This window comes from Symphalangus syndactylus, chromosome 9 (genome assembly GCF_028878055.3).
Source record: "Symphalangus syndactylus isolate Jambi chromosome 9, NHGRI_mSymSyn1-v2.1_pri, whole genome shotgun sequence".
In the NCBI taxonomy this organism is placed as follows: domain Eukaryota; kingdom Metazoa; phylum Chordata; class Mammalia; order Primates; family Hylobatidae; genus Symphalangus; species Symphalangus syndactylus.
The window spans coordinates 71,811,058-71,828,137 of record NC_072431.2 but is presented as its reverse complement, the minus strand read 5'-3'; the positions used below and the strand labels follow the sequence as shown (position 1 = coordinate 71,828,137).

At 40.4% G+C, this 17,080-nt stretch overlaps 1 non-coding gene across 1 annotated transcript; it reads right to left on the bottom strand.

Moving 5' to 3' along the window:
* Positions 1–14,044: 14,044 nt before the first annotated feature.
* LOC129490823 (U6 spliceosomal RNA) lies at positions 14,045–14,151 on the bottom strand. The gene has a single exon (XR_008660317.1). It is a non-coding gene; the product is annotated as a U6 spliceosomal RNA (small nuclear RNA).
* Positions 14,152–17,080: the final 2,929 nt, after the last annotated feature.

Genomic DNA, 17,080 nt, shown 5'->3' with positions numbered 1-17,080 from the left:
AAGACAAACATACAAACATAAAGAGGATTGTTGTACCTTTACTTGCATTATGGATTTTATTGTACACATTTTATTTAAAGGAAAAATCTGAAGCAGTTAAACTGGTGAAACAGACACCAGTTTATACTAAACATTTTTGCAGGTCTAGTAAACGGGGAAAATACATTTAATCAAAAATTGTCTATATAAACATTTGAGGATTCACAGTAAAAATAATAAAGGCACTGAAACTTCAGACATTACACTAAATCAGACTGTTGAGTGTAAGAGAGATCCAAAGCTAACACTATATATATTTTAAAGAAGTAGATTGTTTTTGGAGATTTATAATTACATTCAAGGTACGCTTTTTCTGTAAAACAAAATTAGATTTTCTGAAAAGCAAATAATAATGTAACTCAAGTGTCAGATTACTTCATGTTGATTCTTCCCATTGTGAAAGTATCTCATCAATTGTTGCATCAGAGATATGAGAGATTGTTTTTTATCAATGTACATTTATGTAATAAAATGCAATAAATTTTAAAAATTTTTAAAGATTATGTGTGATCTTAATTTTTCATTAAACAAAGTTGTTTTTAATGTGTTAAAACTATTGTACTTTGAATGAAGTGTAAATTTACCATCAACATTAATGTGTCCCATTTTACTTAAGGTTCTAAGTGAACGATGGTAACAATATACTATTTGGTAATGTAGGGGAATGACATCTCTGGTAATCTCTTCTTTGCCAGTGTTTTTTGTTTGTTTGTTTTGAGATGGAGTCTTGCTCTGTTGCCCAGGCTGGAGTGCAGTGGCATGATCTTGGCTCACTGCAACCTCCACCTCCTGGGTCCAAGCAATTCTCCTGCCTCAGCCTGCCAAGTAGCTGAGACTACAGGCATGTGCCACCACACCTGGCTAATTTTTGTATTTTTAGTAGAAACAGGGTTTCACCATGTTGGCCAAGCTGGTCTTGAACTCCTGACCTCAGGTGATCCACCCACCTTGGTGCCCTAAATTGCTGGAATTATAGGCGTGAGCCACTACACCTGGCCCTCTAGTGGTTTTAAACTGCAAATAAGTTGAATAATTTTGTTCTCATAGGTCAAATTTGTATTCTTTTTTACCTTATTTAGATTTTTTAAAATTTTTGTGGGTAGACAGTGTGGCATACACATGGCATATATGAGATATTTAAACACAGGCATACATTATTTAATTATCACAGCAGAGTAAATGAGGTATTCATCACCTCGAGCATGTATTTATCCTTTGTATTACAAGCAATCCCATTATAGAGTTTTAGTTATTTCAGTATGTGCAATTGAATTATTATTAACCACAGGGTCATTTTATGATCATAAAAGTTACATGACTATAATTAATATGCATACATTTCTGAGTCTTGATTAAATAGTTATCGAAATTTATTTTATATGTTTTTTTATACATGTGGCCTCTCTGCTGACAAACCAAAACAGACTTTTAGTTTTCATTTACATAGAGTTACATATACAAATATATAACTCTAAAGATATATCAGCCAGGCACGGTGGCTCATGCCTGTAATCTCGAAATGCCATCTCAACTAAAAATACAAAAAATCAGCTGGGCGTGGTTGTGCATGCCTGTATTCCCAGCTACTAGGGAGGCTGAGGCAGGAGAATCGCTTGATCCTGGGATACAGAGGTTGCAGTGAGCGGAGATGCCACCACTGTGCTCCAGCCTGGATGACAGAGCAAGACACAGCTTAAAAAATTTTTTAAAAAGATATACCTTACACATAAGAAAGTTATGTAGCAAGTGAGTGTGTGTTTGTGTGTGAGTTTGTATGCATTTCAGAACTGAAGAACAATATTGAAACAAAAAAGATTATTTTAATAAGGTGGATAATTAACGAGAAACCTGGAAACCTCAGAGATTCTCCAAAAAAATCTATATTCTGTGCCTTGTATTGAATTTGTTACTGTAAAATCTTATCCCACCCAAATCTTATCTCAAATTGTAATCCCCATGTGTCAAGGGAGGGACTTGGTGGGAGGTGATTGGAACACGGGGATAATTTTCCTCCATGCTGTTTTTATGATAGTAATTGAGTTCTCAAAAGATCTGATGGCTTTATAAGTGGTGGTTTATTCTGCTCTCCCTCTCTCCTGCTGCCTAGTCAAGAAGGTACTTGCTTATCCTTTGCCTAGACCTCCCAAGCCATGCAGAATTGTGAGTAAGTTAAACCTCCTTTCTGTATAAATTACCCATTCTCTGGTAGTATCTTCATAGTAGTGTGAAAACAGACTAATACAGAAAATTAATCCTGGGAGTTTGGGGCACTGCTATAAAGATAATTGAAAATGTGGAAGTGACTTTGGATCTGGGTAATAGGCAGAGGTTGAAACAGTTTAGAGAGCTCAGAAAAAGATAGAAAAATGTGGGAAAGTTTGGAACTTCCTAGAGACTAGTTGAATGCTTTTGACCAAAATGCTAATAGTGATATGGATGATAAAGTCCAGGCTGAGGTTGTCTCAGATGGAGATGGGAAAATTATGTTTAAAATGGAAGCAGAACATAAAAGTTTGGAAAATTTACAACCTGACCATGAAGTAGAATATAAAATCCCATTTTTTGGAAAGAAACTCAAGCCACTGCAGAAATTTGCAAAAGTTAAAAGAAGCTAAATGTTAATAGCCAAGACAATAGGGAAAATGTCTTCAGGCCATGTCAAAGATCTGAGATGCGTCCTTCCATCACCGGCCAGAAGCCCTAGGAGGAAACAATGGTTTCATGGTTGAGGCCCAGGGCCCCACTGCTCTATGAAGCCTTGGGACTTGGTGCTCTGCATCCCAGCTGCTCCACATCCAGCTGTGGCTAAAAAGGGCCAAGGCACAGCTTGGTTTATTTCTTCAGAAAGTGCAATCCTCAAGCCTTGGTGGCTTCCATGTGGTTGGGCATGTGAGTGCATATAAGACAAAAGTTGAGCTCTAGGAACCTCTGCCTAGATTTCAGAGGATGTATAAAAATGCCTGGATGTTCAGGCAGAAGTCTTCTACAGGCGCAGAGCCCTCATGGAGAACCTGTAATAGGGCAATGCAGAGGGAAATGTGGGGTTGGAGCCCTCACGCAGAGCCCCCACTGAAGCTGCCTGCTGGAGTTTTGAGAAGGCCACTATGCTCCGGACCCCAGAATGACAGATCCACCATGAGCTTGCACTCTGCATGTGGAAAAGCCACAGGCATTCAATTCCAGTCCATGAAGGAGCTTCCAAAGGCCATGAGGGCCCACTCTTTGCATCAGCATGCCCCACATGTGAGACATGGAGTCAAATGAGATCATCTCAGAGCTTTAAGAGTTACTGACTGCCCCGTTGAATTCAAACTTGCATGGGGCCTGTAGCTCCTCGGTTTTGGCCAATTTCTCCCATTTGAAATGGGAGAATTTATCTACAGCCTGTACCCCCACTATATCTTGGAAGTTACTAACTTGCTTTTGATATACAGGCTTATAGGTAGCAGGGACTTGCCTTGTCTCAGATGAGACTTTGGACTTAGGCTTTTGGGTTAATGCTAACATGAGTTAAGACCTTGGGGGACTGTTGGGAAAGCATGTTTGGTTTTGAAATATAAAAAGGGCATGAGATTTGGAAGGGGCCAGGGGCAGAATGACACTCATGGTGTTCTCATGATAGTGAGTGAGTTCTCATGAGATCGGATGGTTTTATAAGTGGTAATTTTTCCTGCTCTCCTTCACCTAGTGAAAAGGATACCTGCTTCTCCTTCACCTTCTCCCATTATTGTAAGGTTCTTGAGGCCTCCCCAGCCACGCTGACCTGTGAGTCAAATTAATCTCTTTCCTTTATAATTTACCTAGTCTTTGGTGTGTCCTTATAGCAGTGTGAGAATGGACTAATAGACATGGTAACTTAATAACAAAAGTGTCATTATTATCCTCAATTTATAAAGAAAGAAACAGAGCCAGTGAGAGAAATAAATTCCTCACAACAGCAGAGCCAGTATTAAAACACAAGCAACTTTGACTCCAGAAATAATACTCTTGAAAACAACAATCAAAACACTTTCAAACAGAAAATAAGTTACCTTTAACATCCATTCTTAAAAATTTAACAAATATGAAAATAGATACATTTGTAATATATATGTATATGTGTGAATGTATATTATAAATAAGAAATATTCATATAAGCCAGAGAAATATAAATAACTTTAATGAATAAAATTGAAAAGCAGTTCAATTAATTATTGTTTGCAGATGATATGTTCATTTACTTAGAAAGACAACAAAAGCAACTGAAAGGCGATTTTAGAAGTCTATTCAGGTGGGTAGGCAAAATTCTCAGATGACCCTCAGGTTCCCACTTCCGTGCACACCTGCTGTGTAGTCCTTTTCTCCTGAGTGTCAGAAAATGTGTGACTGTGGTGAGACATTATTCGTGTAATAATGTTACTAATGTATTGGCTTCCTGTTTATCATAAGAGAGATTATCTTGATTAGACTAAACTTAATCAGAGGTGCTTTTAAGAGAAAGGGCACATCATAGAAGAACACCCCTGCTTCTTCTATGCCATAAGCTGTTTATGGTGGCCACATGGAAAGGGATATATTTGTATATTGTCTCCATTTCTGCCTTCAACCTGTTGCTTTCAGTAAGGAGAATAGGAGGATCTCATGGCAGAGGAAAAAGAAGGGATCTCATTTATGCAAGAAATAATCACCCCTCATCTGGGACAGCTTAAGAAAAACGGACCAGAACATGATCACACAAATGGGAAATAAAGGCAACTTGATTGAAAGGGCTCCCTGGCATTATGAAGCAATGTCTACACAGCTGAAGTAAATGATCAGCCTCTAGGATACCAATAGTCTACCAACAAGGCTGAATTCATTCCCATTCTGATTAAATTAGCATTTCTGCACCATTGTGGTAACTCTGTTTTACATAATTAATGACAAAAATACCTGCAGGGTGCGGTGGCTCACGCCTGTTATCCCAGCACTTTGGGAGGGTGAGGCAGGCGGATCACCAGAGATAGTGAGTTCGAGACCAGACTGATCAACATGGAGAAACCCCATCTCTACTAAAAATACAAAATTAGCTGGGAATGGCGGTGCATGCCTGTAATCCCTGCTATTCAAGAGGCTGAGGCAGGAGAATCCCTTGAACCCAGGAGGCGGAGGTTGTGGTGAGCCGAGATCATACCATTTCACTCCAGCCTGGGCAGCAATAGTGAAACTCCATCTCCGACCCCCCCGAATAAAAAGGGGAAAAAATATGCAGACCAGTGAGTACTATCCTAGAATTGAATTTATCATGAAAAAGCATAGCCAATCATTTAATTTCAACATTGGAAAATGTTGAAAAATTGATGAATTTATAAATAATCTGACTAATTTTAGAGTATTCTACTATTCTGTAATACAATATTGAACTTTGATCACCTTAACATGAATATTTCTTGAATGCATAAATTATTATGTAGATAGTTTCTCTTCTACATCAACACAATAAGACAATTAGAGCAAACAATTAGAGAAAACATTTGAAATAAAATAAAAGTCATCAGATCCACAGTTTTAAATGGCTTGGCATAATTGCCATGCTCTTTTAAAGAAGCAAAGACAAGAGTTTGGCTTAGACCAATTATTAAGTCCTTGACCTTTTGAAATTTAATATCCTGGCTAAAAAATTAGGAGGGAATGTTTTTTAGGTGGCTGCCTAGAGTGTCCAAGGCAATATGAGAAGAATTTTGATAGTTAAGCAAGAAAATGCATGCTACATATACACATTACTCTTCTCTTATTTGCTTTCACGTTGAAAGATTAGAAATTGCAAATCTAGTCCCTCAATTTAGGGTAAATTAACAAAATATTCGTGTTTTAGCTGAGCAAGTTATTGTATGAAACTTACGGGAAATAGGTGTCATTAGCTGCTAAAAACAAAATAGTGTGACTAGACTCAGTAACTATCTAGCCATGCAAATGATAGACCAATTAGATTAAGATCCTAACAGGTGCATGTAGAAAGCATTTATGTGTGATGTTGTGATCCTCCCCCAAACACCTATTTCTGCCTCCTTACAGAGATACCAATGTTTCCTGAATGACTCAGTTTGAACACTGGGAACTGAGAATGCTCAGTGTTCAGAGTTGATTACTGGGAACATAGTTAACACATTTCTTCTGTATTATGAAGACATTTTATGAATCTTACTCTGCCTCAGAAAGGCTTTTTTTTTTTTTTTTTTTTCAAAGTTTCACTCTTGTTGCCCAGGCTGGAGTGCAATGGCAGGATCTCGGCTCAATTCAACCTCCGTCTCCAGGTTTAAGCCAGTCTCTTGCCTCAGCCTCCCGAGTAGCTGGGATTACAGACATGTGCCACCATGCCCAGCTAATTTTGTATTTTTAGTAGAAACGGGGTTTCTCCATGTTGGCCAGGCTGGTCTCGAACTCCCGACCTCAGGTGATCCGCCCGCCTCAGCCTCTGAAAGTGCTGGGATTACAGGCGTGAGCCACTGCGCCCAGCTCAGAAAGGTTTTTAGTAAGAGACTGTTCATGTATAACACTCTATCTGGATTCATGGAAATTTTAAATATGCCATTTAAGTCAGAGACACCGAAATGTCAACCAAATTTCATAAAACGTATTTGAATGAGATCAAGTATTTCTTAGCTGAGAATTTTATTTCATCAGTAAATTTAGAAGAAAATAATAAATGTGTTTACCTTGGACCATATAACAGTGTTTGCCACATGGGAACAATTCAGACAAGTGCTCTTCATCATTACTCTTAAAGTAGCCATAGCACCACATCAGAAGGCATTGAAACAATGAAGAAGGGTGATATAAATGGAATACTTATATGAAGTACATTGTTAATAAAAGGTAGCATTTGATATTATACAACTATAGGTAAGACGATTAGTATGAGATAAAAATATTTTTACTTTAATTGACAGAATAACTTTATCCACAATATTTCGATTTCAAATAATTTTTTTGCTCTACATTTGCTGGTTTTTTATTTGCTATTACCTGAGCTCAATAGGAATCAACAAAATGAATCTTTATTTTACCACAAGAATTGTATTCATGCATATGCTTAATTTGCTGAGAACATGTTAGCTTTCCATGAAAGATTTATAGTTTTATTGTGTCATGTTTTGCCGAGAAGTGGCTGTCCTGCCAGAAAACTGCTATTCTCAGCTCTGCCCACATTGACTCTGCTGAGCATAGTGACTAGAAGTGATGTGTGGATAAAAAGCACATGTGTCTTCTTTGCATCTTTTTTCATCTATTGGAGGAAGAAAGAGGAGAATGCAGATAGAAAATTTAGAAAAAAATCTAATCTCTGAATAATCACAAAGAAGTTTTCTTAACTAGAAATAAACCAAAGGGGATGGTGGTGTAAGCAGAAAATATATTATATTGCTAAGCCTTTGAAATTTTAGGGTTTATTAGTATGATAATCTGCATTGCTTTTACAAACATACTAGTCTTTCAGTTTTAATTCTTCTAGATATGATTCAATTTCCTGATGAATCTGAACGGAGAGGAGAATAACTTATTTGTCAAAATTAAAGATGTGGGAAAAAATATGTTGACTAACATAAGATAGTTAAAAAGAGACAGACAAAACAGAAAGTAAAATGATGTTCTTCAGAAGCGGAAAAGAGAAGGAGAAGACAGTTTATTGAACATTAGATTGTACTTTTTAAAGATAAAATTATCTAGAGATCTGTTTCATATAATGTAAATATACTTAAAAGTACTAAACATATAGCTTAAGTATACAACTTTAAGATGTTTAAGATGATAATTTTATGTTTTTAATCACAAATATTTACATCTCTCATAAAATAGTTACATTTTTGAAAAATTACTTCAAATAACAAGTGTTTTTCTCACACAATAACATAGATTCAAACAATAAATAGATGGTAATTTTAGACTGCCTGACTACTCATCAGACAATAAAACACTGACAACCACCTGAGAAAAGAAATAAGCAAGATAATAAAAAAAAATGGAGCAATATTTATACACGCAAATATTACATTAGTAACTTTTATAGGCAATAGAAATGTTTGACTTATGGGGCTGGGTGCGGCAGCTCACGCCTGTAATCCCAGCACTTTGGGAGGTTGAGGCAGGTGGATCACGAGGTCAGAAGTTCAAGACCAGCCTGGCCAGCATGGTGAAATCCCGTCTCTACTAAAAATACAAAAAAATTAGCCGGGCGTGGTGATGCGCATCTGCAGTCCCAGCTACTCGGGAGACTGACACAGGAGAAGAGCTTGAACCTGGGAGGCGAAGGTTGCAGTGAGCCCCTATCCTGCCACTGCACTCCAGCCTGGGTTACAGGGCAAGAGAAAGAAAGGAAAGAAACAGAGAGAGAGAGAGAGGAAGGAAGGAAGTAAGAAGAAAGGAAGGAAGGAAAGAAGAAGGTTGCAGTGAGCCCCGATCCTGCCACTGCACTCCAGCCTGGGTTACAGGGCAAGAGAAAGAAGGGAAAGAAAGAGAGAGAGAGAGGAAGGAAGGGAGGAAGGAAGGAAGGAAGGAAGGAAAAGAGAGAGGAAGGAAGGAAGGAAGGAAGGAAGGAAGGAAGGAAGGAAGGAAGGAAGGAAGGATGGAAGGGAGAGAGAGAAAGGAAGGAAAGGAAAGGGAAGAAAAGAAAGAAAGAAAGAAGGAAGGAAGGAAGAAGGAAAAAAGAAAGAAAAGAAAAGAAAAAAAGAAAAGAAAAAAGAAAACAAAGGAAAGAAAGAAAAAAGAAAGAAAGACATGAAGTCCTTGCCCATGCCTACGTCCTGAATGGTATTGCCTAGGTTTTCTTCTAGGGTTTTTATGGTTTTAGGTCTAATGTTTAAGTCTTTAATCCATCTTGAATTAATTTTTGTATAAGGTGTAAGGAAGGGATCCAGTTTCAGCTTTCTACATATGGCTAGCCAGTTTTCCCAGCACCATTTATTAAATAGAGAATCCTTTCCCCATTTCTTGTTTTTGTCAGGTTTGTCAAAGATCAGATGCTTGTAGATGTGTGGTATTATTTCTGAGGGCTCTATTCTGTTCCATTGGTCTACAGCTCTGTTTTGGTACCAGGAAAGAGAAAGAAAGAAAGAAAGAAAGAAAGAAAGAAAGAAAGAAAGAAAGAAAGAAAGAAAGAAAGAAAGAAAGAAAGAAAGAGAGGGCAGGGGGAGGGAGGGAGGAAGGGAGGGAGGAAGGAAGGGATCTCACTTATCCTTGTTCTTTAAAATTTGCTCCAAGTGAAACACAGCGATTTATATTTGATTAAAACACATTTTTGTTTTGTTTTGTTCTGAGACAGAGATTCACTCTTGTTGCCCAGGCTGGAGTGCAATGGTGTGATCTCGGCTCACCGCAACCTCCGCCTCCCAGGTTCAAGTGATTCTCCTGCCTCAGCCTCCCAAGTGGCTGGGATTACAGACATGTGCCACCACGCACAGCTAATTTTGTATTTTTAGTAGAGATGGGGTTTCTCCATGTTGATCAGGCTGGTCTCAAACTCCCGACCTCAGGTGATCCATTTTCCTTGGCCTCCCAAAGTGCTTGGGTTACAGGCATAAGCCACCACTCCTGACCCTATTAAACACCACATCTTTATAAATAATACATAGTGAAAAATTACCATCCAAATCATAAATGTAACATTAAAAACAAAAATACAATTAAATAATCCAAAGGAACCTATATGAAAAAAACATGCAGTAAAATGGAGTTAAAAACAAAAGTAAAATATGTTGACCTATAAAATACTGAATATTAGCATAGATGTATCAGAAAATAATTCTTTAAATAACTACAGTTTTCAAATGTGAAAATGAACTTATGAAAATCTGGCATTTTTAATTATTGGCATGCAATGTATAGCAGTAAAACTTCACAAAAAATACATTAGAAGAATTAGTAAAAGTCTAATGAAAAAATGGAACCTTTAAATTAATAAGTATTTAAAAGATACTAGGTAAAGTTATTTATGTTATTAATATATTATTGCTATTACACAAAATATAAGATCTATAATACAGCCATATGAACACAAGAAAATAATATTCCAAAGCAAAAACAATATAATTTTCTAGAATACTGTGAAATTAATTATACATAAAATAAATATTAGAATTAAATTACATCATTATTTAGGTATAGGTGGAGAAAAATGAATAAAATACTAACGATACCTGTAAATGGGGGTGCATGAATTACTTTTAACTTAGGGATAAAAGCCACGAGACAAAAGTATTCAAAATACGTATAGCTTAAATAATTTATTATGAGATACACAATATAAAAAATGTAAGTGTGATATAAATCATATATTGAAGAGAATACAATTGTTGAGTCTTTCTATACATTGAAGTTGAATTGTTATTATCGTAAGCTAGACTGTTATAACTGAGACGTTTTAGGTAAGTCTCTTGGTAACTAAAAGAAAATTTGTAGTATACACACAAAAGAAAAAGGAATCAAGAGGCCAGGCACGGTGGCTCACACCTGTAATCCTAGCACTTTAAGAGGCTGAGGCGGGTGGATCACCTGAGGTCGGGAGTTAGAGACCAGCCTGACCAACATCGAGAAAATTTGTCTCTACTAAAAATACAAAATTAGTCAGACGTGGTGGCACATGCCTGTAATCTCAGCTACTCGGGAGGCTGAGGCAGGAGAATCACTTGAACTTGGGAGGCAGAAGTTGAGTTGGTGCCATTGCACTCCAGCCTGGACAACAAGAACAAAACTCCATATGAAAAAAAAAGAAAAAGAAAAAAAGAAATGGGAATCAAAGCATATAACAACAAAAGCAAAAAAAAAAAAAAAAATCAAGAAAACACAAGAGAAGACAACATGAAAAGAAAAACAAAGACATTTTGTTGGTGCAAATGTAATTGCGGTTTTTGCCATTAAAAGTAATGGCAAATCGATAATTTTTTAAATATCAAATAATTTAGTTATCTAATAAAAACAAATTGCTATGGTTTCAATCCCCCTTCAAAATTCATGTTGAAATTTAACTGCCATTGTTATAAAATTATAAAGTTAGACCTTTAAGAAGATATTAGGTTCTGAGGGATCTACTCTCATGAATAAATTAGAGTCACTATTTCCAGAGTGAGTTAGCTGGCCGGAAATTGGGTCTACAATAAAAGTAAGCTCTCTGGTGTCCACCTTCTGTCATCCTCATGCCTTTGGCCATTTTGTGATGTGGAGATCTGATTCTCATCAGATGTCAGTGGCGTGCTCTTGGACTTCCATAATCTAAAATTGTGAGCTAAGTAAACTTCTAATCTTTATAAAATACCAACTCTAAGGGCGGGTGCAGTGGCTCACGCCTGTAATCCCAGCACTTTGGGAGGCCAAGGCGGGCGGATCACCTGAGATCAGGAGTTTGAGACCAGCCTGGCCAACATGGCGAAACCCCGTCTCCACTAAAAATAAAAAATTTAGCTGGAGCCTGGTGGCAGGCACCTGTAATCCCAGCTACTCGAGAGGCTGAGGCAGGAGAATCTCTTGAACCTGGGAGTGGGAGGTTGCGGTGAACTGAGATCATGCCACTGCACTCCAGCCTGGGCAACAAAAGTGAAACTCCATCTCAAGGAAAAAAAAAGGGATAAGTTAACCTCTACTTGATGAGCCAAGTCTCTACTCAGTGTGTGAAAAATAAATTCTTTTTTTTCAGCCACCCCAGACTTCTGGGAAAGGAGCCTGGAGCTGTGCCCAAGCACCCCAGCCTTTGCCCTCAATTGCAAACAGAGTGGAGTGTCTCTTAGCTCAGGAGTTTGTGCTACTCAAGAGTTTGCACAAACACAAAGCTGAGAAATACCGCTTGCTGAAAGGGGTGTAAAAGGCAAAGGACAAACCGGTTGTCCTCTGAAGTGAAGACATTTCTATTCTATGTTGGGCTATGATCTTGGAGGATGCAGGCAGGGAACGAGTTTTGCTGGTTTTTCAATGAAAGACCCCTTGTGGTAAGAGAGGCTCTTCTCTCTCTACCTGGTGAGTTACTTCGTCTCTTTGGTACCCAGTTTCCTCATGCTTAAAATTAGGGAGTGAAACCACACATCCCCTAAGATTCTTTCCTCTTAGCCGTTCTATGAGTTAATTAATGAGATTTGTTTTCCCATTAACATACATCCAAAAAGGCACTCAAGCTAGGTTTTCCGTATTTCCTGGAATCTTGTAACTGCCCCAGATGAAGTGGGCGTATTTGGAGGAGAAGCTCTTCCTTGCTTCCTTTCTAGAGACAAAATCTCTCCCTGTCGCCCAGGCTGGAGAGCAGTGGTGCAATCCTGTCTCACTGCAACCTCAAACTTCTGGCCTCAAGTGATCCTCCCATTACAGCCTCTGGAGTAGCTGGGACAACAGGCATACACCAACATGCCCAGCTAATTTTTAAAATTATTTTTGGGCTGGGCACCGTGGCTCAAACCTATAATCCCAGCACATTGGGAGGCCAAGGTAGGCAGAAAACCTGAGGTCAAGAGTTCGAGACCAGCCTGGCTAACATGGTGAAACTGGCTCTACTAAAAATACAAAAAATTAGCCAGGCAGGGTGGCACAGGCCTGTAATCCCAGCTACTCAGGAGGCTGAGGCAAGAGAATCACTTGAACCCAGGAGGCAGAGGTTTCAGTGAGCCGAGATCACACCACTGAACTCCAGCCTGGGCAACAAGAGTGAAACTCTGTCTCAAAAAAAAAAAAAAAAAATTCCAAAAATAAAAATAAAATAAAATTATTTTGTAGGGACAGGGTCTCACTATGTTGCCCAGGCTGGTCTCAAACTCCTGGCCTCAAGTGACCCTTCTGCCTCAGCCTCCCAAAGTGCTGGGATTACAGGCATGAGACATTGTACCTGCCCTTCATTGCTTTTTAATAACCTTAGTTACCTTCTTTTGAATATCTGTAGAATTCCAGTGGTTTTTTGTCTCTTGAGGCTAGAGTTGACTTCCATAAATAGTCATTTTGAGCCAGGTCTTTTGAATAAAGTGAGTGGCCAGAGATGATGCCACAACTTTGGCTAAAACAGTTTCCCAGAGAGCAGGCCGTGAACTCTAAAATGCTCTGTGCCGGTCACCAGGCCACAGTTCACTCTTCTTGCAAACTCAGAATTGCAAATTAAAAAAAAAATTAAAATTTAATTAATCTATTGCTGGGCGCGTTGGCTCATGCCTGTAATCCCAGCACTTTGGGAGGCTGAGGCAGGAGGATCACCTGAGGTCAAAATTTCAAGACCAGACTGCCAATGTGGTGAAACCCTGTTTCTATGAAAAATACAAAAAAATTAGCCAGGCATGTTGGCGCGTGCCTGTAGTCCCAGCTACTCAGGAGGCTGAGGCAGGAGAATCCCTTGAACTTAAATTAATTAATTTGTTTTTTAGATGGAGTCTCGCTCTGTCATACAGGCTGGAGTGCAGTGGTGTGATCTCGGCTCTCTGCAACATCCGCCTCCTGGGTTCAAGCAATTCTCCTGCCTCAGCCTCCCACATAGCTGGGATTATAGGCATGTGCCATCACATCCGGCTAAATTTTGTACATTTTTTTTTTTTGAGATGGAGTCTTGCTCTGTCGCCCAGGCTGGAGTGCAGTGGCATGATCTCAGCTCACTGCAACCTCTGCCTCCCAGGTTCAAGCAATTCTCCTGACTCAGCCTCCCAAGTAGCTGGGATTACAGGCACTCACCACCACACCTGGCTAAGTTTAGTATTTTTAGTAGAGATGGGGTTTCACCATGTTGGCCAGGCTGGTCTTGAACTCCTGACCTCAGGTGATCCACCCACCTCGGCCTCCCAAAGTGCTGGGATTACAGGCGTGAGCCACGGCACCCGGCCTAATTTTGTACTTTTAGTAGATATGGGGTTTCACAATGTTGGCCAGGCTGGTCTCAAACTCCTGACCTCAAGTGATCTGCCTGCCTCAGCCTCCCAAAGTGCTGGGATTACAGGCATGAGCCACTGTGCCTGGCCGATTTTTTATATTATCAAAGGAATCACCAGGGTCTTCTCCTTCTTTTGATTCATTTATTTTCTTGGTTCTGAAATTTTTTTTAAATATGGAATGCTTCATGAATTTGTGTGTCATCATTTCACAGGGACCATGCTCATCTTCTCCATGTCATGCCAATTTTAGCATGTGTGCTGCCGAAGTGAGCACTAGTTCTTTATTTATTTATTATTTATTTATTTTTGAGACAGGGTTTCACTGGGTCTTCCAGGCTGGAATACAGTGGCATGATCATGGCTCACTGCAAACTTCACTTCCCAGGGCTCAAGTAGTCCTCCCACCAGGGCCTCCCAAAGTGTTGAGATTACAGGCATGAGCCACTGTGCCCAGCCTGGAATGTTTAACTGCTGACTTTGATGCCTGGTTTTGGTTGTACTAGACACTCCCACTACTTTTTTCTTTAAAAATTACTGGTTTGTTCAGCTCCTTAAAAGGATCTTCGGTGTTTTATATATCAAAATATGTGAGGCCAGGTGTGGTGGCTCAAGCCTGTAATCCCATCCGTTTGGGAGGCCAAGGTGGGAGGATCACTCTAGGCCAAGAGTTTGAGACCAGACTGGCTAACAAAGTGAAACCCCCATCTCTACAGGAAAAAAAAAGTAGCCAGGTGTGGTGGTGCAAATCTGTAGTCCTAGCTACTTGGCGGGCTGAGGCAGAATTGCTTGAGCCCAGGAATTTGAGGCTGCAGTGAGTTATGATCGTGCCACTGCACTGCAACCGGGATGACAGAGCGAGACACTGCCTCAAAACTAAATAAATAAAATCAAATAGACAATAGAATCTTCTGAACTTTTCACCCTTTCCACAGGTTATAGGTGCCTGCAAGAAATAGTGAATGTTGAAGGTAGACATTTTTCATTGCAATATAACTAGGATACCTTTTCTAACCATGTTCCTGTGCAGACATAGAATGAAAAGCCAGTCGGTCGGGGCTATAGCACGAATTCAGGCCTCGTACAGATGGCTCAATTTGAAGGACCTTTGTTTTTCTTTTGTTTTCTTTCTTTCTTCTTTTTTTTTTTTTTTTTTTTTTGAGACGGAGTCTTGCTCTGTCGCCCAGACTGGTGTGCAGTGGTGTGATCTTGGCTCACTGCCACCTCTGCCTCCCAGGTTCAAGCGATTCTTATGCCTCAGCCTCCCAAGTAGCTGGGATTACAGGTGTGTGTCACTATGCCCAGCTAATTTTTGTATTTTTAGTAGAGATTGGGTTTCACCATTTGGCCAGGCTGGTCTTGAACTCCTGATCTCATGTGATCCCCCAACCTCGGCCTCCCAAATTGCTGGGATCACAGATGTGAGCCACCATTCCTGGCCGATACCCTCCTCTTAAGTCTAGATTAGACCTGCTGGCTTGCTTCTTTTTTGTTTTTTTATGAGACAAGGTCTTGCTTTGTCCTCCAGGTTGGAGTGCAGTGGTGTGATAGTTCGCTGCAGCCTCAACCTCCTGAGCTCAAGAGATCCTCCTGCCTCAGCCTCCTGAGTAACTGAGACCACAGGCACATGCCACCACTCCCACCTAATATTCTGTAGAGAGAGAGGCAGGGTCTCACTCTGTTGCCTAGGCTGGTCTTGAACTTCTGGCCTGAAATTATCTTCTCACTTTGGCCTCCCAAAGTGCTGAGATTACAGGCAAGAGCCACTGCGTCTAGCAAGAAATAAGACGGTTTAATTTATTGGTGTGAGCTGTCTGGTTGGCTGTGAAGAGAGCTGCTGATGTAAGTGGATTCAGGGCCAGGATGAGAAGCCGTGATCCTTACGAGCTCCTCTGCACCTCCACCTTCTGGAAAAGGGCAAGGTCCCTACAGTCAGACTGTCTGCCGGCTCTCAGTGGGCCCTGACTCAATACCCTTCTGACTTGTCATTGTGGCTCCTGGCATGTGGCACTAAGCACTATTATTATTATTTTTTTGAGTCAGGGTCTCACTCTGTTGCCCAGGCTGGAGTGCAGTTGTGCAATCTCAGCTCACTGCAGCCTCCACCTCCCAGGCTCAAGCGATCCTTCTGCCTCAGCCTCCCGAGTAGCTGGGATCACAGGAGCCCACCACCAGACTCGACTAATTTTTGTATTATTATTATTTAGAGATATTGGGTATCCCTGTGTTGCCCAGGCTGGTCTTGAGCTCCTGGGCGATCCTCCCACCTCAGCCTCCCAAAGTGCTGAAGTTACAAATGTCAGTCATCACAACCTGGACAGAGTTTTTTTAAAAACCAAACTGAGATTTTGTTTCAAAATTTAAACAAGATTTTAAAATGTTTAAATTAGGCCGGATGGGCCAGGCACAGTGGCTCATGCCTGTAATCCCAGCACTTTGGGAGGCTGAGGCGGGCGGATCACAAGGTCAGGAGATCAAGACCATCCTGGCTAACACTGTGTAACCCCATCTCTAAGAAAAATACAAAAAATTAGCCAGGCGTGGCAGCGTGTGCCTGTAGTCCCAGCTACTCAGGAGGCTGAGGCAGGAGGATGGCGTGAACCCGGGAGGCGGAGCTTGCAGTGAGTCAAGATCGTGCCACTGCACTCCAGCCTGGGTGACAGAGTGAGACTCTGTCTCAAAAAAAATAAAATAAAATAAAATAAAAAATAAATTAGGCCAGGTGTAGTGGCTTATGCCTGTAATCCTAGCACTTTGGGAGGCCGAGGCGGGAAGATTACCTGAGGTCAGGAGTTCAAGACCAGCCTCGCCAGCATGGTGAAACCCTGTCTCTACTAAAAATACAAAATTTCTGGGCCGGGCGTGGTGGCAAGCACCTGTAATCCCAGCACTTTGGGAGGCTGAGGTGGGTGGATCACGAAGTCAGGAGTTTGAGACCAGCCTGGCCAACATAGTGCTGGGATTACAGGCGTGAGCCACCACACCTGGCCTAATTTTTGTACTTTTAGTAGATACGGGGTTTCACAATGTTGGCCAGGCTGGTCTCAAACTCGTGACCTCAAGTGATCTGCCTGCCTCAGCCTCCAAAAGTGCTGGGATTACAGGCATGAGCCACTGTGCCTGGCTGATTTTTTCTAATATCAGAGGAATCACCAGGGTCTTCTCTTTCTTTTGATTCATTTATTTTCTTGGTTCTGAAATTTTTT